Genomic DNA, 22,275 nt, shown 5'->3' with positions numbered 1-22,275 from the left:
CTTTTATTATGCGAGATTATTTGGCTAGTTGAACCTTGGGTTTTCTTGCCTCACCTTGGGTCATCACTTTTTCCCCCTTTAGGTTTTGAAAAGTCACATGGCCTTTTTTGCACTGAATATGTGCGCCATTGGGGATTAGCCAGTCCATACCCAATAGACATTCGTAGGCCCCTAAATTCATGATCATAAATCCCATTTTAGAGAGATTGCTTTCCAGGCTAAATGCCACTTTGTAAGTTTGCTGAGTAGATATGATTTCTTTTCCATTTGCAAGTTCCACAAGCAACCTAGATGTAGGTATTTTGTCTATACTTTATTTCTTGGCACACTTTGGTTACATGAATGACTGTGTGCTTCCACAATCAATCAAAATTTTAAAGGACTTACCTTGATATTCTGTTGGCGTTTGAATCACCAAAAACTGGTGATTTGGGCCTTTCTTATGGAGGGTGGCATGAACTGATGCCCTCTCCATACTGGCTTCCATAGTTTGGTTTCCCTCTTCTTCAAGCTCTTTAAGAATTACAGCAAATGCTTTTCCTTTTGCAATTGAAGCTTGGTTCTAACCTATGTACTGTCCTTGGCAAGTAATTTGGCCAAGCTTTGGGCAACTGTCTTTTAAAGTGGTCATGCTCATTACAGTGAAAACACTTAGGTACTCATGAATTACTTCCCGTAGGTATGAAGTTTCTGACTACATTTGTTTTGGCCCTCTTTCCTTGACCAAGTGGACATTGACCTCGAGCTCGCTTAACATAGCCTCGTGAAGTCCCTTTGTTTTGATTCCAAAGCCTATTATTCCTTGGCTTTGACTGAATCTCCAGAACAAGAGAGGTGCTGTGCGAATCAAAGCATCTTGCAGATCAATTGGGCAGGTAGATTCAAGGCGTGTGTTTAGAGGAGCATCCAATCCATGTGACAAAACTTAGATAGCTGCTAAGCAATAGTCATGGAAGGTGCATATTTAAGTAATGAGATAAACTTTGAGGTAATATGCCTCTAAGCTCATTCCCAGCTACATTAAGTTAAAGAGCTCATTCATTTTTAGCGTGCGATAAGTTGGTGGAAAATATTGACCACGCACAGCTTCTTTTAGCTTTTCCTAGGTAATAACTATCTTAGCAAGTCCTTGGTCTTTACACTGATGTTTCCACCACAGGCATGCCTCACCGGTCAATTTCAACTTGGCGATCATAGCCTGATCAGCAAGGGTAGTTCCCGCATTAGTAAAGTAGTTCTCCATGGTCTCAATCCAAATCTCTACCTTGGCTTCAACGTCTTTGCCCTTGCCATTGAATTTCGGTGGCTTAACCCACTTAAGGAGATACTTCTTCTCCTGAATTTCAATCAAACTAGCAATAGCTATATTACCCTGAGTTATCATAAGTTTCACGAATTAGTTTAGCACTTAAAATTTTCAGCTTAGTTTCCACATTAACATATCTTACTAGTTTTATAAATCAATGATGGTCCAAAGAGCACAATATTTTTACAAAATCTAGCCGTTGTTACCTTTTATTATCAGTAGCCATAAGCTATTATTTTTACAAGTAAGGGATATTTACAAATAGCAGATGTTTTCAAGTCGAGATACATAAGCATTGATAGGTTAGGCTGGATGCTATGTACAAAACATGATATCATTATATCTTTCTTTTTCAGGGATGGATATTAGTTACATGCATGTAGAAGAAAGTAGGTCGATTGCTGTCTATGTCCATAAACCTATACTGTGGAAATGGTAGATCTCAAAAATGATGGATATGGTAATCTCGATACTTGCAATGTCCTTGGATTATAATCCTATCAGGCAGCTCAGATTACCTTCAATACCTTGCCACAGACATAATGGTCTAGACGTATCTTCCAACCACTGGTAATCATATAGTGGATTCCTTCTAGACATGCAAAAGATAAAGGCCTCAACTACTTTTAAATTTTCCATCCATTTAAGGTATTTCAGATTAGTTCGCATGATGTTGAAGAATCGATCGGCCTTGATGTAACTTTAACTCTCATCCCAGAACCATCTTCTTTCATGATCCACAGGGGATGGATCGTATAGGCGATCAAGTATCCCCATCATTTCTCTTTTCCACTCATCATCCGTGGAGTTCAGCGTAGATGTGTACATTGCTCAAGAAACAAGGAACTGGTTCTAGGCTTCATTATTCTGCCAAAGTTTATCCCTTAACAATTACCAGGTTGAATATTACTTAGAAAAATTGGTTTTAAAAACCATAGATATTTTTAATTTCAATTATACTCTAATACCACGTGTCACCTGCTTGCCTAACAATTCCCTAGCAGCATGTTTAAATGGTTCATCAGGGAACTATCCTAGACGGTTTTACCTAGAGTCCACCCCGTAACGGAAGGTACTGGCTATCCCCATGAGGATCAACCTGCAAGCTCGAGGTCCTAATTTCACAACTGAGGTCTCAATACATCAGCTCACTCCATTGGAGGTGTCCCACAAGGACTTCTCATCCGACTAGAGCGATTGTAGTTACCCTTGGTTCATGGAGTGCAACACTTTTTTCTAGCAAAAATAACTAGTTAGGATTCAAGGAACCTTAACGAAGTTCTAGCACACTCGCCGCACCGTCCCTAAGATAATTTCTGATCAAGGTTTTAGGACTTGACCCTAGGTAAGTCAATGCTTGGCTCTATCTAATTTTTCCTAAAATTAACGTTTTGTTCAATTTGTTGAGAGAAGCTCTTAGCTTACCAAGACCACCCATCCATAGGACAGATCCATCAGGGAACTCACCCACCCGCTTTCCACAAATGATTTTCTTTATTTTTCTAATTACCTGTCACCTTAAGTTATGGCATATAGAAGCAACTTCGTTAATTAACCCGTTATCACAGGTTCCTTTGCGTAATTTTACGTCACAACACAAAGACAGAGAAAATAGTCTATTGGCAAAACATATTTATTTATTATTTCATAAAGTTATTTACAATGATTTTTTCCTTATATATGCATAGAAGATAATCCTCCATTCACCAGAAAGTTCATTCTATCTGCGTAGAAGAAAGAAACCCTTCAAGATTTTTGTCCCTCCACTAGTACCGAGGACTCCAGGATCCCATCCTGATTCGTGTGAGGGTTAGGCAGTTCCTAGGAGCGATCGAGATATTTACAACCAGAGCCCCCCTAGCACTCACGCCTCCTCTTGCTTAACTGATTTCTCACTGAGTGACCTCTCGCCATCGAGTCGAGGCTGGTCCAAAGCTCCTCACAGTGATACAAAACAATCCCCCTTGGAGCAAGGTTCCACGTTTAACTATGGGAGAGGCATAGCACGATCTTTCCTCTTATTAAATATTTACAATCAGATTTAACTATTGCAACTACAATAAATCTTTCATGTGCAACCATCAATGCATGCACAAATTTTTTAAAAAACAACAGCATGCGTTTTTAGTATAGGAAGCAGCCCCACCCAAATCTAGGGTTTCTCTTTTAAGATCCCACCTTATTCTTAGGGATTCGCTTCCTACTTGCAACTCTTTTTCGAGTTGATCCGCAAGTTATTTCATGAATCTGATTAATTTTGAGAATTCTATTTTATCCTTATGAAAAATTTATAATTTTATCCTAAAAGATAATATTGGTATTTATGCCTATGGCAGGTAATTCATGTGATGCCCTGCCCTAACCCGCACTTAACAGGATTTCAAATGCTTTTCCAAGTCTGTTTAGACTTTAGAATTTGTATAGATAAATTTTTATCAATGTCCAACAAGTCCTATAGACTTCTGATATTTATTTGATTTCCTACTACTAATAGTTTTAGGGTTGTTGAGTATTTCATATTTGTTTTTACTTCAACATCCTCGATATTTTAGGTTAGGTTTTCTCGTCGATTCATACATAGGTCAACTCATGATATTGACGCTCTCACTCATATAATCATTAATATTAACATTACATGTGTTTTCAGTAAGAAAATAATTTTCATTTTATTCTACTCATATTCTATGGTTTAATCGACGATGTCTAACCATTTGTCGAACTTTCAACATTATCTAGAAAGACCAATTTTCATTTAGCTATGTTCTAAGTGCAATGTTGATTGTTTTTTTGAAAATTTTATTCAAGCAATGCAAAAATCATAAGTGTAAATTTTTTCATCTTTCAGACATCGAATTATATTTCAACGCACCTAATTTATGCGTGTCTAGTATATATTTTTCTATACAATTTTTTGTTGATTTAATATATTGATTATTTCATGATATTATCTAAATGATTTTTTATAAATTATTATAAAATTTATATATGTCTGTTTATCATTAGAAAAATAAAATATAGGTAGTCACTTTTTGGAAAAAATTATAAAATATTCCCTTCCCTAACAACGTCTACCATTTTTATGTTATTATGATCACATGCGTCATTAATGAAATAACAATAAATATCACAAAATAAACCATAATTAATATATTTTCTTAATGATAGGTATATAATCCTTTTTGAAGTGAAAGAGTCTTTTTATTGAATAGTTAATTATTTCATTACTTAGGTTATTTTCCTAAGCGGTAGTTCATATACATTTTCATTAGAATGTGTTTATAATCGTTTGAAGCCAATTTAATAGAGTGATAAACTTATAAAAATTTAATTTTTTCCAAACCGACTAGATGTTACCTCTCTCAAGTTTATTGTAATGGGGGTCTCACCAATTTCTACCGTGTCATTTTCTCCATCGGCCGCGTTCCTTGCTTCCCTTGCTTCAAATGTGCTTTTTGAATTTCTATAACCTCGGGAGCCATGGGTGTCAGGTGAAATTGGCATGTAGTTCAAGGAGAGTTGCTGGTCATCTAGAAAAATTTTGCCAGTGTTTCGCTTAGCGATATGGTTATATGGGGGGTGAAGGCATAGCAAGGTGTGGAGAAAATGAAAATGAGGTAGAAGGGGGGTATTTTCCTCTTTCAAGGCTCAAGCTTCAATGGATAAGAGAAGTACATAAATGTTTCCATCGTTAAAAGGTATTCCTTCTTGCTTTTTTGTGAAGGAGAGGGAGTGTATTTATAGGCATGAGGGGGAGTATGCAATCGACTGATTCATTTGGCTACTTGTCAAGAGCCAATTGAGCTTTGTTAAATATTCATTTTGATTACTTATCTATTGGATGGTGGCATGGGGATGATTTTTTAATGCTTTCTCTCCCTCAATGCATAAAAAACATCATGTATTTTGGTCTATTTTTTCAGAAACATCTTTTTTCTTTCAAAATGACTTCTTCTAGTGGTTTTTGGCCTAGCTACTTCATGACTTATCTAGTATATAAAGTAATGTCGTACTCTTTGATACTTAACTTACTCAATATCATGCTTGTTCTTGCATGTTTTTCATCTCCCAATTGAGGCTTTTGCAAATTGTATTGCGATTACAAAATCAATGTGATTCTTGAAGTATTAAATGGAATCGGTAATGCCAAATAAAATATAATGCCATAAAATTTATATGATCAAGCCGTTGTAATATTATTTACAAGGCGTCTTTGATTTTTTTTCGCTAGGAACATTGAGGCGTCTTCTCATGTTGGATGGCAGAATTGATTTAATGCGAGACTCGATATAAAAAAATTTACATGCTGTCCTTATGAATGTACTCCCTTTGTAATAGATAGAGTAGTCCCTGAGATCGATCGCGCGTAATGCGCATACCAAGTATATGAGAGGCCTATCCCAGATCTTTCATCTCAAAGCTCTTCTTGAGGTGAGTCTTAAGAGCATCTAGCTCCTCATGAGCTGTCCCTGCTAAAAGCATGTCATCCACATAGAGTACCAAAATCAGTAAAGAACCGTCACGAGCTTTCTTCGTGTACAAGCACGGATCCATAGCACTGCGACGGTAGCCCTTTGGCTGCATGAATGCATCAAACTTATGGTACCATTCCCTAGGTGCCTGCTTCAAGCCATATAGACTCTTCTTTAGCTTACACACTAGGTGTTCCCTGCCAAGGTCTGCAAAGCCTTTAGGCTGCTCCATGTAAATCTCATCATGCAAGTCCCCATGTAGAAAAGCCGTCTTGACATCCATCTGGTACAAGTCCAGGTCAAGTTGTGAAACCAAGGTCAAGACTAAGCATAGGGTGGTCATCTTGACCACAGGAGAAAAGACCTCATCAAAGTCAACACCATGCTCTTGCTTAAAACCCTTAGCAGCCAATCGAGCCTTGTATGCCAGGTTGGGGTATCTAGGAGTACTTTTCAGCTTGTACACCCACTTGCATGGCAAAGCCTTCTTACACTGAGGCAAGGAAACCAAATCCCAAGTCTGATTCTTATAAGCTCAGACTACATAGCCCTCTCCCAAGAGTGACAATCACCCCTGCGCATAGCCTCATCATAAGTGAGAGGCTCTCCTACATTTGTAACCAATACATAATCCATAGAGGGCTCAAAACGGTTAGGAGGTCGTCTATCTCTAGTAGAACACCTCAATCCAGGATCTGTTGCCTAACTGACATCCTATCTAACATCAGCATGTCTAGCATTTGGGCCATGAGCATCAGGTGATGTTGCACGCTGTCAAGCTAGCCGTGGAGCGGGTTGAACAGGAGTAAGTGGCTTCTCCTGAAAGATAACTCTACGTACCTCAACCACTTTCTCAAACTGCATATGCATTTTTTCCTCATGAAAGATGACATCATGGCTGCGGATCACTTTCCGCGCCTGCAGATCCTATAGATGGTAACCCATCTCTCTTGCATCTCCATAGTCAATGAAAATGCATTTGACACTTTTAGGATCCAGCTTATTGCATTTGTCCTTGGGCACATGGCAGAATGCCTCACATCCAAAGACACGCAAATGATCATAAGAGGGTTGCTTGCCTGCCCATACCTTCTCTGCAACCTAAAATTCAATGCCACTGCTAGGCGACCTGTTAATGAGATGCACTGTAGTAGTAACTGCCTCAACCCAAAAGTGCTGCGGTAAGCCATCCTGGCTAAGCATGCTACACAACCTTTTCTGAATGGTCATATTCATGTGTTCAGCCATATCATTTTGGGGTGGGGTGTAAGGGGCAGTTAACTGACGCTTAATACCCCGCTCATCACAAAACTGCTTAAAAGCACCTAATATATACTCACCCCCATTATCTGACCTTAGGCATTTGATTCTTTTGCCAGACTGGTTCTCTTCCAATGCAAGCCAACGCTGAAATGCGTCTAAGACATCATATTTTCTCTTTATGGAATAAGCCCAAACCTTACGTGAGTAATCATCTATGAAAGTAACAAAGTACTTTGCCCCACCAAGTGACTGACAAGGCATGGGCCCACATACATCTGAGTGCACAAGAGCCAAGGGCTCACCCATGCATTTCTTACCAGACTTTTTATGCATATTTCTAGTCTGCCTAACATACAAACAATGATCACAAGAATCAAAATGTGAAGAGTCAAAAGGCAGAAGATACTGCAAAGCACGGAGCATTTTCATTCCTTTAAGAGACATATGCCCCAAACGAGCATGCCAAAGGGATACATGGGGAATAGAACCCATAGACAAAATATGATCCAATGTAGCTCCAGATATAAGTAAGGGATACAGCCTGCTAGACTTGGCACCTCTTGCAAGTACAAGCCTGCCACGAGTAATCTTCCATGTAGAGTCTCCAAAAGACACAAAATACCCTACATCATCAAGCTGTCCAGCTAATATAAGGCTATGAGTCAATGCAGGTACATGGCGTACATCATGCAAAACAAAAGAATTGCTAGAAGGAAAATGCAGCCTAACATCTCCAATGCCCATAATGTCGAGGGACCTGTCATCACCAAGACGCACAAAACCAAACATGGTACGATAGGTATGAAACCAATCTCTACAGGGTGTCACATGAAAGGACGCACCCGAATCCAAGAGCCAGCACTGCGCATACATAGAATGTATCTCAAAAGTCTGTAAGGCATTTCATGAAGAAGCTACAAGTATGTAATCATCATCTGAATTAGTGGCTTGCATGACATTAACCTCTTCTATCTTCACACTGGACTTTGCAGATACAATACTGCGCTCAAAATACTTTTCCTACACTTTTTCTTTTCCCTTTTCCTTGCACTTATCATCACACATTTTATGGCACTGCGGCCTAATATGTCTTGCTTTCCCACAATAATGACAGGTAAGATAAGAATTCCATCCACGGGACTTACTGTGACCACGTGACTTGGACCTGGACCCTTATGATCATTATCATGCATGCCATTTTTGCCCGGTCAATGCATGTGAAGAGCGGGAAGCATCATTGTTTCTCCTGTTGATTTCCTCAGTCAATAAAGTACTCTCAACATCTTTGATTTTCAGCCCATCAAGCTTGTTCGTGCATATGGCAGTACGGAAGACATCCCATGATTCAGGCAAGGTGCCAAGCAGAAACAATGGGTGCGAGTTGTCTTTGAACTTAATACCGTGTGACAACAGACTCTTCATGATAGCATGAAACTGACTGAAATGAGATGAAAGGGAGGTCCCCTCCTTCATGTGAAGGTCCATTAACTGCTTAAGCCAATATATATGTGACGTAGGACTCTGCTACATATAAAGCTCCTGAATCTTCTCCCATAATTCCCATGCACTCTGATTCTCATCTTCAACAACATTATGATGGACCTCTTTTGAGAGTGACAAAATAATGGTAGCTTGCATAGCTCATCAACTTCCATCCAAACATCATCATCCATATCCTCAGATTTAACACCCTTGAAATGCAAGGGTTTAATTTGCAACTTCTGCATCAAAACCTGCCATATTTGGTACTTCCAATACCCATAGTTGGTACCATCCAACTTGGCAATGTTAAAGAGAGATGTATCTTTCAAATGACTAGCCATACTGTCCCAAATCAAAGCAAAGAAGTAAAATTGCAGGTTGTTGTAATTAGCAAAAAACGCACTAAAACCACTGCTAAAACTGACTAAAAGGGTGGATTTCACCATGAGAAGCACCTGTCCACCAAATATGACCAAGAGAACATCAAATAGTAAGAATTACCCTTATAGAAGTGCTCAAAATCTGCAGATTTTAGCTTACTGTAATAAATGACAGCAGTATGTAAAACTGTCCCAAAATGAAGCAATCACTGATACATATGTCACTATAGCTGCTAGGTAGCAAGATACATCCAACAGTGAGTTTCCAGGGGCAAGAAGGTACCAAGAATTGTCAAACCAATAACTTGTCAGGCAAGAGACATCTCATAGGTCCAGAAGTCATGCATGTGATGGGTCTCGGGGTAAGAGAAGAGACCAAGCGCAAGTATAACTGATAGAGCAAGAAGCTCAACACATAACCAGCCAAGGTGCATAAAAAACTGACAAACTTGTGACAAAGATAGGTGCTTGCCCCAATAGGCGTATCAAATCAACCCACTATAGACAAACTGCAAACATAAATCTCTCAAGAGAGCAAATTTATGTAACTGTCCCACAAGTTCAAGCTCATCTGTAAATAAGACTATGTGTACATCCGAATATACCAAGAGGCTCCAACTGGAAGTGAAGTCAGACGCAAAGAGAGTAAGCAATGCTCAAATACATCGAATACATAGCATCAGACATGCCAAATCCTAGTAGGGTACATCCGGAGCATAAATCCCAAGCTATCTCATACCCGTAAAGCATAAGCTTGAAAGCATTCAAAGAGCATGTAACTGACAACCAAATGTAATGCCCAGTAGATAAAAAATGCTCAAATATATCTAAAGATGAAGCTCTAAGCAACTGCCAAGCATAGGCAAACCAAGTGGAATCCATATCTGACCAAAGCATAAATACAAGAGGCCTAAATATCAAGGAGTGACAATAGGCATAGACGGGTCCAAAGCATGCCAACTGAAGCCAAATGCTAATGAAGAACAACCAATTCAAAGCTTAATACAAGCTCAAAAGCATTCCGGAACCAAGAAGAAGCATTTGACAACCTCCAGATACATCGGTATGATCATTCAAACCTCCAGGAAGCACCCCGTATCCATGAACCAATGCATACACCAAGTAAATGAGCTTCAGCCCACTGTATTACATCAAGCAATTTATTGTTATATGAAGCTCAAATGGTGTTCAAATCTTCTCCAAATTAGTCCCAAAGCATAGACATAGCATCCCATAACATCCGGGCATCACTAGGCATCAATAGGCATCAAACGGGCAATGCCAAGAAGCATTAAACAGTAAATGTCAAGTGCTGCCTTGTTTTGACAGTCTTGGGACTGTGTATACAGCAAAGGGCTAAAGGGGAAAGAACTCGAATCGATCACCGAGAGTCAAGCACCAATGCTGGGGAGTCAAGCAATGCTCGGGAAGGTTGCCAAGAGTGCTGAGAAGCCGAGGAGGAGTAGGAAAATGCTGGTGAGCAGATCAGCCCAGCCCCCTAAAAATGTGCCAAAAATTGTGCTGGCTATTCCTAGGGGCTGGAGGATCTACAACAGCCCTCGAGGGCACTTGGCAAGGTCAAGGGGGCTCCAATGCAGCCCGAGAAGAAGCCGATGAAGGTCCAAAAGCTTGGGGAGGAGGCGGGAGATCAAAACATAACTGCAAATGAAGGTGCCATGGCTGCAATGCAGCCCAAGAAGAAGCCGATGAAGGTCCGAAAGCTTGGGGAGGAGGCGGGAGATCAAAACATACCTGCAAATGAAGGTGCCATGGCTACCATTGAAGCTCTAGTTGAAGCTTTTCAAATCCGAGCTGAAGAGAATGGCGGGCAAGCTCCAATGCCTTTGCTCTGATACCAGTTGAAAGGGAAGTGAAACCGAGGAGGAAGAAGCTTGGCAGTGAGAGCTATGGCGGATGGAGATCAAAAGCCAAGAGAGAGAGAGACTCAAAAGTGGGAACTCCAACAACCACAATGTGTGGCCGGGCCTTCCTTTATTCAAACTGTCACTAAAAGAATAAAGAATAAGTGAGTGTGATGGGTGCCTGCCACCTACTGTATGCAGTGGCAGGTACTATCAGTGTAGTAATACACGGGTGGCTAGGCGGAGGCACCTTTACCCCTAACAATTAAGTGTTGTGATGTCTACCAAAGACACGATGCAAGGGAGAATCATAAGCGACCTCTAAACCCTATTTTGGTTACATTACCCTTTGAGGGGTATTGATTTTGTGGGACCAATATACCTTCATCAACTATGTGCAAGTGGTATATTATTATAGCAATGGATTACTTTACAAAGTTGTATGAAGCTTGAGCCACGGTGAAGGATAATGTTAAGGAGATGGCTAGTTTCATTATGGAGTGGATTGTTTACCATTTTGGTTTGGTAAAGGAGATCATGTTTGATCAAGGGACACACTTCTTGAATAAAGTTATAGTAGCTTCGACTAAAGCTTTGAAGATTAAGCACAACAAGAGTACCTTGTATAATCCTCAAGCTAATGGTCAAGTTGAGAGCACAAATAAACAGTTGATGGGGATCTTATCCAAGATTGTATATAAAAAAATAAGTGTAGTTGGGATAAGAAATTGTATGTGTTAGTGTGGGCTTACAACACAACATTTAAGAGAGCCACAAGCCACACCCCATTCAAGCGTCTATGGGGAGGATTGCATTTTGTTGTTGGAAATAGAGCTACCCATGGTGCATTTCACTCTCAATCATTCGTTGGGAGAGGCAGAATAGCTACAAGAAATATATATTTCTATCGCATATCTTGATGAGATTCGGATGTGCAAGCGTTACTACGTCAAGAAGTAGGGAAGCGGAGAATGAAAGCCCTTCACGGGCTAAGAAGTACAAATTTGTGAAAGGTGAGTTGGTGCTATATTATGATGCTTGTTATGAGCTATTTCCAGGTAAATTAGAACCCAAGTGGAATGGAATATATAAGATTATACATTTAGGAAAGAATGGCTCTATAGTCCTTCTAGTAGATTTTCAGGGGGTAGACTGTAAGACTAAAGTTAATTTTAATGAGCCGAAGCCTTACTATGTGTAAGGCTGACGTTGGGCTTGGTGCTTGTGCAAGTCCTTCAAGATTCAACTTTAACTTGTAGTATGTGCCAAGACAAGTGGATGGGACAAATCATTCCCTATCTTGAGCATCCATATCTAGAGCATCCCTATCTAGAGCATCCCTATCTTGAGCATCCATATCTAGAGCAACACTACCACTAAGCTTGAGTGATTTGGTGGAGTAAAGGGTATCATTTTATTGAGTGGCAAGACGGATCTTTTACATGGGAAATTAAACTTTACTACTACCATTGTCAACGAATTCTAACTAGTGTGCCTTTTGAGTTCAGTGAGGAAGGAGGTATTGTCCTTGTTATACATCCTTCCTCTTGGCTTGATTTTGATTATCATAAGTGTGAGTGAGCTTATTAGTATGGCGTGGCCTATCACTAAAGACAGGGTCTATACTTTGTATTTCAATGGAGCTTCCAGAGGGCCTGCTAAACATGCAAATGTTGGTTTGGTCATTATAAAGATCCCTGACGTAGGGTTGTTATGAAGATGGGAGTCTATTTAGGACCTTCTTTTACGAATAATATGGCAGAATACAAGGCCTTGATCATGGGGGGATTGAATGTAGCCCGATGTGGTGGTATTCGCCGATAATTGGTTAAAGGTGACTCATAGTTAGTAATCAATCAATTGAATGGGACCTATGGTGTGCGGGATCCCATTTTATGGATGTACTGTCGTGCAGCCTTAGATATGTTGCATGTCTTTGAGATGGTTCCCTGTCAGTTAGTTCCTCGATAGTGGAATCACTTTGCAAATTCTTTGGCTAACTATGTTTTCATTGAAGATGCCTTTTCCAATTGTGGTCCAGGGTAGATCTTACAAAACTACCTCCTAACATTAGCCTTGGACTACTTTGGGGTCTTCTTACTGACATGCCATATTTCAACTATTAATGGTTAGTTTGGGTTATGAGTTAGGTAGCTAGTGAGCACCTTCCTACTTTGTGCTAGCATAAGATTGTGTATTGTCATATTTGTCAAACACCCCTTGCTATTTATGTAGGGGGATTAGCTAATAACATGATGCACTTAGTGTAGGGATTGAGGAGCCCTCATCCTTTGTTTTGTGCTTTAATAAGCGGTATGCCAGGACCATGGGATTGTTTTAGTAATACACTGCTAAATGGTAGTGAAGTGCATTATTTCATTAGGCCAAGAGGGCTGGTTTACTAGTCAAGAACTGTTATGTTCCTTTAGGCCAAAAGAGGGCCATGTGTCTATTTGGTGTGGGTACATTTATTAATGGTTTTCTGTTTAAGTGATTGTATCAAACAAGTTTGACGAAGTGCCTGGAGAGAGCCTTTGCTGTACGAGAGCTTCTTGTGGCCATTTCGAGTGGTGTCGTCACCTTTTTAAGTTTTTCTCTTAAGCTGATGATGTTATATGTGTATGTGGGGATTATTTTCTTTTCTTTGTGGGGAATGGCAATCAAGGCATGAACTCCTAGGGTTTGGTTAGGTATCTCTGGGGGAGATTTGAGTAGTTGTCTACCTCTTGTCAAGACATTTTCATGCATTAAAGATATGTTATAGAAGGGGGTCCTAGTGATCGTGTCCTTCCTGCTTGTTGCTAGGCAGCTGTTCTAAGAGTCCTTGCTAGTGTGAGGCTATTAGAGAAGCTTGCTAAAATGGAAGAGAAGAGAAACATCTGAATATATCTAAAGATAAAATTATAGAGGTGTGTAAAAAGGGGTTCTAACCCGTTAATCTAGAAAATAAAAGAAGAGGAAAAAAACTCAAAAGTAGTTGATTACCACCCTGGGGACGAGTCACCCGTGGCCGATGCCTTGTATTCCTAGGGGTAGTAGCTAGCCACAATAAAGAAATAAGGAAGGTTGGAGTGAAAATGAAAGTGAGCGGAAATGAAAAAGATTAAGTGCCACCTCGCAAGAGCTTGTAGGTTCTTGGGTACCGAGTTAGAACCTGAGATCAATGCCCTATTCTCCTTGGTTCATTCTATGCTCAGCTTGCTCCTTTTTACACACATGAGTATGTAAATTTTGAACGAAAAAAGTATCAAAAGAAAATTTCTGATGACCAAGATATAGGAGTCCTTGCCTAATATAGGAGTTCTTGGTCTAGTGTCTTAAGTTAGGTAGGTAGTTCAGGCCACCACTAGGATGACCTCTTTGATGGTTCTTTTTAGCAAGTCCATGTTGGAGCAGTTGGTTGGCGACTTGCTTTCAATTTCTATTAGATTATGCTGGGCATATCCCTTGTGGATCTTCATGCCTTGATTTTGTCAAGGGGTAGAGTGAGAGCTGTTCTTGTGCTTTGTTGCCTGCATTTTTGTGGTAGCTTGATACTTTTATGGTTGTTGTTTGTGCAGATCAGTTTGTGGGATTCGACAAGCTGAGTCGCCCTATCCCATGGTCGCCAATAAGAGCAGATTTTAAATACCATTTTTTGAAATGAAAAAGAGCCCGTGAGACCATCAAAGACCAATTTTTCATGCAAAATGAAACGGTTACAAATCAATGAGCAGGATCTTTTCAAGATGGAGTTCAATGCTAGAAACCCAATGCAAGTCTCGGTTCATCATCGATCAGAGTCTCTTTGACCCCCCATTTAATCCCTGCAAGGTTTTGCATTATGAAGCAATTACATGATCCAGAAGCTGGAAAGTGCATCATGGCGGCCACAATTATAGATTTTGATGTCACGAAGCCAACTGTCAAGACTGATCTCAATTCCAAGTACGTTTGCCTCCTCAAAAGTGAAAAATCCACTTAAGTTTAAGCTTGTTGGGAATGAAGGGGCATGAAAAAAAACATTTTTGGTAGGGGGGCACCGTTTCCATGATTAGAATAATCAATTTCTGGACCTGAAACCTCATGAGGAACCATCCTATCACTTCAAGAATGACTAGAAATGATGCACTATTCATCAAGATGTCATTTTAGTCTTTCTCTCTCCTTTCTCCTCCTCTTATGGATTGTTCTTATGGATCAATGTAAAAGAGAGGGGAATGGGCTAAGATGGACGTTTTTGGTTAAACGATGAAGGAGCAGTGGAAAGACAAGTGAATCAAAGTTGGAAAGATCCTCAATAGCAGTGAAAGAGCGTCAACGGGTCTTCAATGTTGAAAAACGCACGCCATAATGAGTGATTTTATGAGAAAAATGTAGATTTTACCATTTTATGATGGATTCTTGTTTGATCCACAATAGATTAAACTTTGGTAACAATTCACAATCTCAGTGGTGTAACATAATCATATAGAAGATTCACATTCAGTTTAGTCAGAAGAGGGCCATATTCATAGTTTTCAACCAAGACAGAACAGGGTCATATTCATAGTTTTCAACCAAGACAGTGTGATTGACTCTCACATATTCATAGTTTTCAACCAAGACAATGTGATTTAGTCAGAAGAGGGCCATATTCATAGTTTTCAACCAAGACAGTGTGATTGACTCTCACATAGCATCCTTTCATTGTCACCAAACTGACCATGCATTAGAATTGGGTCTTTAGCCAACATGCTTTTTTTTTAGTTTCTATCCCAAGTTGGAATAATCAATTTGCAAATTGAGACTCGAAGTGATGGCTATGAATTATTGTAGGAGCTAGGACCAAAATGATTGAGTTACTATTCACATCATGATCACTATCAAGAAGTCATAATGCAATATCATCATCATTCACTGGCAATGGAGAGAGAGAGAGAGAGAGAGAGAGAGAGAGAGAGAGAGAGAGAGAGAGAGAGAGAGAGAGAGAGAGAGAGAGAGAGAGAGAGAGAGAGAGAGAGAGAGAGAGAGAGAGAGAGAGCAAAGCACACATTGTTTGGTGGGTACTAAGATACCATTATTCTTCATTATCATCACTTATATATGACTATACATATGTACTAGTATAAGGACTACTTGCTTGACCTTTCCACATGGGCCTTGACCCCAATTGTGAAAGTTTGTGTGCTCATCAAGGAACTTTACATATAAATCATGAAACATCAATGTTAGCATGGAAAATGATAGCTCTTACTAAGCAATTATATTACTAACAAATTCAAATACTTCGTATAGTTTAAACCAATATATAGAATTCATAAGGATTAATAGCATTAGAAGAATCACAATAGCTTAACATATCTCTGTAAATTTAAGGAGCTTTGGTTAAGGAAATGCCCCTTGGAACTCATAAGAACCAAATTCTAAATGGATGTTATAGATCTTGATATAGGAAAAAGGGTATCTAGTCCATAGATTAAGGATTAAAGAGAAAAAACCTATAGTGTGTCCTTCATATTTGTATGTTAGAAGATTAAAATGGTGGATATTGAAAAAAAAAATCAATGATATTACTTTTAACACATGCCTATTCTAAGGCCTTGCTACAACAACAATACACAATCTTTGGAAAATAAGACTTTGTAGTCCCTTCAAGAAAAGAGAATGACTTGGTTTTACTAAGACCTTTATGTATACTACAAGAATTAGGCTAATGACTAAAGTTAGAGACTAATTCATGGAAATAATCGGTAAGGAGAAATAGGAGTGGCCATTTGAGGAAAGTGAGATAATACAAAAGGAGGTATAGATGCCTAAGTAAGGAAGATTAAGATGAGTTAAAAAGGTCTTAAGTGAAATAAGAAAATCTAATGAATTGGGCATTGATTAATGACCTTGTAGGGGGGTGAGTTTAAGTTTGATATACTATAAATGACCCTAAGAATCATTAAAGGTGAGAAGGGGATCATTAACTTAACTGCAATAACATGGAAGGTAACAACAATAGGATGAGTAACTAAAAGGTCAATACACCAAAGAACATGTCACTCTGGAGCTCTTTGGGTGAGAGAATGTGTGTTTGAGTGGGTAGGGTTATGTGGGAAACTCATTATTTGCTTTAGCGTCTCCCTATCATTCTACTACATGCCAACAAGCATGCAATAGAAGAGGGAGCTCTCCTTCCCCTTAGTTCAATGAAAATAATTATTTTTGCACTTTCAAGTTGTTGATTTTCAATTAATATTTATTTGAGCACGATGGTCATATACACACTTGCATTGATGCACCTCATGGGATTGCATCTTAGATGCAGAACACATGTTTATATGAGTGATGACCTGACACTAAGAGTGTGAGGTATCCCAAGCTATAGGGCTTGAGCACTTCCGCATGCAGGATGTTAAGCCTATTGGCTGTCCCATTACCTTCTCATGTGAAGGTTTCCCAGGCCGATTGTCTGCAAACAGATGAGCAGAGGGCCAAGATGGCAAAGATTCCCTATGCATCAACCATGGGCAGTCTTATGTATGCCATGATAGCCACCTGTCCAGATATAGCTTTTGCAGTTGGGGTTGTGGCGCGTTATATGGGTACATCTGGCAAGAAACATTGGGATGCCATGAAGGGTATCATGAGGTACCTAAAGGGCATAGTAGATATGTGTCTTTGTTATGACAGCTAGGATACATGAGTCGTGGGGTACACTGACTCTGACTATGCAAGACATGCAGATAGTAGGAAGTCCACTTCTGGCTATGTGTTCACCTATGTTGGAGGGGCTATCTCTTGGATGTCCAAGGTGCAAAAGTGTACGGCCCTTTCTACTACAAAGGTCGAGTATATTGCAGCCACAGAGGCTTGCAAGGAGGCTATCTGGTTAGGCAGACCTTGGTATGACAGATGTCATGCCTACATTGCATTCGGATTCTATGAGTGCCATTCAATTGGCCAAGAATCCAGTCTTCCATGTGAAGTCAAAACATATTGAGGTGAGGTATCACTTTATTCGCGAGGTCATTGAGGACAGGTCTGTTGACCTTGTCAAGATTTCGATTGAGCAGAATCCTGCAGACTTGCTCACGAAGAGCCTCACTACTCACCGCTTTGCCTTCCTCGGGAGATTGATGGACATTAGATGAGATGACATCTTTTTCCTCATCCTGTTGTACATGTGTACATGTTGTACTATCTTTTCTTTTTTCTCTCTCTCACTAGGGCAGATTCACCTTTAAGTGGGAGGTTGTTGGGGGTAAAGGCGCCTTCGCCTAGCTGCCCGTGTATTACTACACTGACAGTACCCGCCACTGCATATGCCTATCACAATCACTTATTCTTTAATCTTTTAGTGACAGTTTGAATAAAGGAAGGCCCGGCCACACATTGTGGTTGTTGGAGTTCCCACTTTTGAGTCTCTCTCTCTCTTGGCTCTTGCTCTCCATCCGCCATAGCTCTCATTGCCAAGCTTCTTCCTCATGGGTTTCACTTCCCTTTGATTAACATAAGTGAAAGCATCTTGAAAAATCGATGGCCACCAATAGCCAGCAATGGAGAGCTTTTGGGGCGGTAAGCCAGCCAACAAAATGTCCCTCACATGTTGAATCATGGCACTCCTCTCAAGAATGAATGGTATATCATTGGGTACTACACAATGGCGATAGATATCATCTTCTCCTCTTTGATACAAAACACTTGCTATAATCGAAAAGCGTAATGCTTGTTACTTAATCTTCCTCTTTTTAGTATTCAATAAAGCAACCCCAAATCCTCTTGAAGATAAATAATGTGTTATAGCTGCATACCAAGAAGGGATGGAAGCTGTATCGATCCTGAATAAAACTTCAATGTCACTTCCTTTAGCCAAAATTTACTTTGGCGCTCCCCGAAATCCACAAGACATTCCACAATACCCTACAGCTTTGGCTTACTCCTAATCTCATAATCAAACTCTTGCAAAGTGATTAACCAATTTGCTAAATGATCAAATAGCTAAATCTGATTATTCTTCTTCTTCCTGATAACAATTGGCAAACACCATTCTATGTGTTGAACCGTAAACATCAGGCCAACTTTTCATAGTTTTGTCAATTCTTCGAATAGCTTGTTCCTTATTTCGAAAGGCATACACCTTACTTTATGTCGCACAAGGTGGCTACATTCCTTTAAAGGAATCGTATGAATGGTTGGGAGGAATGTCTCTCATCTCGTCAATCACAACTCCAAGCAAAGATATCATGGGATTCCTAAATCAAGAATACATAGTCCTCTCTTTTTGTCGAACTGAGCATGGACCCTAATTTGATTGGCCATGAATCATTTGGCATGCCAATGTCTAACCCAATTACATTTGCATCCCTTATCCTCTCTTGAGCTTCTATTGGCTCATTCAAGGTTACTTGATAGATATCCTGTGTAGTGGGCCCCTCGTTAGACTCGTCACTAGATGATGACTCACTAGCAGATGAAGCATCTAATGTGTCTAACTCTGACAAGGATAGAGGAAATCTCTCACTTTGAGGAGATTCAGGATAGGCATCTACAACCACACGTTTGGTACCTCTGCCAAAGATCAACCAACCACCAACAGGTATATCAACTTGACAATCTGCTTGTAAAATCCATGGCCTACCTAGCAATATTTAATAGCCAGGCCACCCTACAAACCTAATGACCCTAAAGTCCAGAATGCATTCCACATTGGCAACGGTCACATGGACTTTAGTAATGCAAACTTCAAGTTGTCTTAAATTATCATCAGTCATTCGGAGAATCGTGGAGGCATCTTTTTTTATTTCTATTAATCCCAACCACTCCATCAATTCCAAACTCATAATGTTGACAAAGGATCATGTGTTCACAATAGCATGATCCACTAGTATTCCATCAACATATGCTGCTACCCTTGGACAATGCTTTTCAGCAAACCAATCATCTCCTACTCGCGCTATTCCCAAGGGCTCAACGATATACCCAATGCGAAGAATCTTCTTAAATTCTTTATGCACTCCTAGAGACAACTTTATCAACTGCAAGAGGTTTATATCCCGCTTAACTTCGCAAAGAGAACTTGCTAAATTGAGTTCATGATAGCTAGCAAGAGCTCTCTTTTTCCACCAAACCATTCTCTCCTTTGGTCTTTGAGCCGACTTTGGTGTGTCTTTCTTGGTTTTTTCCTTCTTCTTTGGCAACTCCTTATCTTCTTGGGATCGGCTTTACCATCTACGGTTTTTAGAGGTCCTCCTTTGTGACATCCCAACCTTGATTTAAAATATTCCTGACTTCTCGCAAAATGGACTTGAATAACTCTAAAATCATTAAATAGAGAAGATCTTCAGCAAAAACACCTGAGGATCGTAACCCAATAGGATTAACAAAGATTGTAACCATCCATCACAGAAGAGATCATGCAAACGAGAGCTAGAAACCATAAGTCGAATATTGACCCAACACATTTTAAACTTGGCAAGTCAAACAAGTCACAAATTCTTTAAGCTTTAGAAGCTTAAAAATCTTAAGAGAATGAAAAGAAAAGAAGAAGAAGGCGTTGATTAGGCAATTGCCGCCCCCTTTTTGGGAAAAAAACGATGCCTTCAACTCCCAATCTTGGCATGTCCAATTCTGTACCTAAAAGCCTGAATTCAGCTCAAGAGATTCAACAATTAACTCCAGCAATTTCCCCCTCTTTTCAATTCTACAAGAGGCTTGGGATGAATCAAAATCATCCGAGAGCCATGCGAATCAATCAGGGCATCTCTGGCAGTCTCTTTGGACCTCAAAGAACAAATCACCAGTATTAGATTGCATCTTCGAAGCTTCAAATTGCTGACTTTCCCAAGATCCCCTCCATAAAGAGCTCTTCTTCTTAGCCACAACCCTTCTTCTCCAGTTTAGCTATAAATACGAGGCATGCAGAGCCGTTGGGAGGGCAGTTCAAGCAAGAGGGGAGAGGCCCTTCTTAGCAGTATAGAGCAAGAGGGAGTGGAGCAAGAGAAGTGTGAGCATGGGAATTTCTTGTGAAGTAGACAAGGAGGATACTCCGTGAGCTCTCAAATTCAATTCCTCCATCCCTTCTATCATATTCCCCTATGGAATCAAGACTCTTCTTGATTTCTCGAAATTCTTGGTGATCGCCTTCCCCCCCCCCCCCCCCCTCGGTCAATCAAAATTTCATCAATCTAATTACCCCTAATTTCCTTCACCAAATTCCCCTTTTTGTGGTCTCACAATTAAAGACCATGGCCCCAAAGAAGAAAGCTGTGAAGGTCGTAGAAACAGGAGCTGCCAATAATGTTGTGGACACAATTACTACAAACGAAACGGCAAGTACAAGGCTTACAAACAAAGCCATGAATACCATCAACCAAGCATGTGTCATGGATTCTCATGTACTATTTTTCTTAAATAAAAACAATTAGTAGGCATTTATCCCATGAACAGGCAACAAAAGCTACATGCATATAATAATATTTTATTTGATTCCTGCATATAATCTCTTTGAGAAATTATTAACCCCGAATTCCAAGGGGTGACTTGGGACTATACAAAATGAACCTAAGAAAGTACAATGAAGGTATTGTGTTCCTAAAATATTTAATATTTTTTATTTTGTGTTGATCGAATGAAATGTATGCTGGGTAATCACGAATGCTAATCCTCGGTTTATAAGAGACCTTGAGATGCAATTGCCAAATGATATTGTTCGTATTTAAACTAGCCAAGATTTTCTTTTATTGCAGGCAAAGACCCATGAAACTCCAAGGGAGTTATCCTCAAGTATGAAATTCTTTCTTAAATTCAATCCAAACTAATCCCCAAGGAATAGGAAGTCCAAGAAGACTATTGGAAGGTATTACCACTCACAATAACTTTTCCACTTATGCTAATTTGTCTCGAAGTTATTTTTCATTTATGTTAATTTGTCTCGAATTTATTTTTCCATTTATGCTAATTTGTCTCGAAGTTATTTTTCCACTTATGCTAATTTGTCTCAAAGTTATTTTGCCACTTATGCTAATTTGTCTCGAAGTTATTTAGCCACTTATGCTAACTTGTCCTGATGTTATTAATTTTTGGAAAGAAAATAATTGTCTTTGAAACAAACCTATTAGAAGTTTAAGTATAATGCATTCGAAATAAAGATGTTTACGATTGCAAGCTAGGTACTGATCTTTTCTAAAATCATCAAGCTAAAAGATGGATGACTGAGTACAGATCAGCGATTGAGGTAGTATTCCGATGAGCGTAGATTGCCGATTGAGGCAGTGTTCCTAATGGCGCTAGACCTCCCCAAGGCTAGCATGAATAAAACCCATTTCAAGGGCTTTTCTATTTGTTTCATGTTAGTGAGAATAGACCAATCATGATATGAAAGGTCTTATCGTAGGGAACTCTAGTCGGCAAGAGGAGGTGAGGATACCAGGAGGCTTTGGTCATAAACTCCTTAGGATCTTACAAACTGCCAATCACCCTTCAATTTCCAGACTGTGTCCTGGAAGTTCCAATACTAGCTGGGGAACAGAACTTGGAGTGTATAATACTTTGAACATAAAACATTG

Source organism: Lygodium microphyllum, chromosome 8 (assembly GCF_053477565.2).
Source record: "Lygodium microphyllum isolate KBCC chromosome 8, Lygodium_microphyllum_v1.1.10, whole genome shotgun sequence".
Lineage (NCBI taxonomy): Eukaryota > Viridiplantae > Streptophyta > Polypodiopsida > Schizaeales > Lygodiaceae > Lygodium > Lygodium microphyllum.
This window is presented reverse-complemented; position numbering follows the sequence as displayed.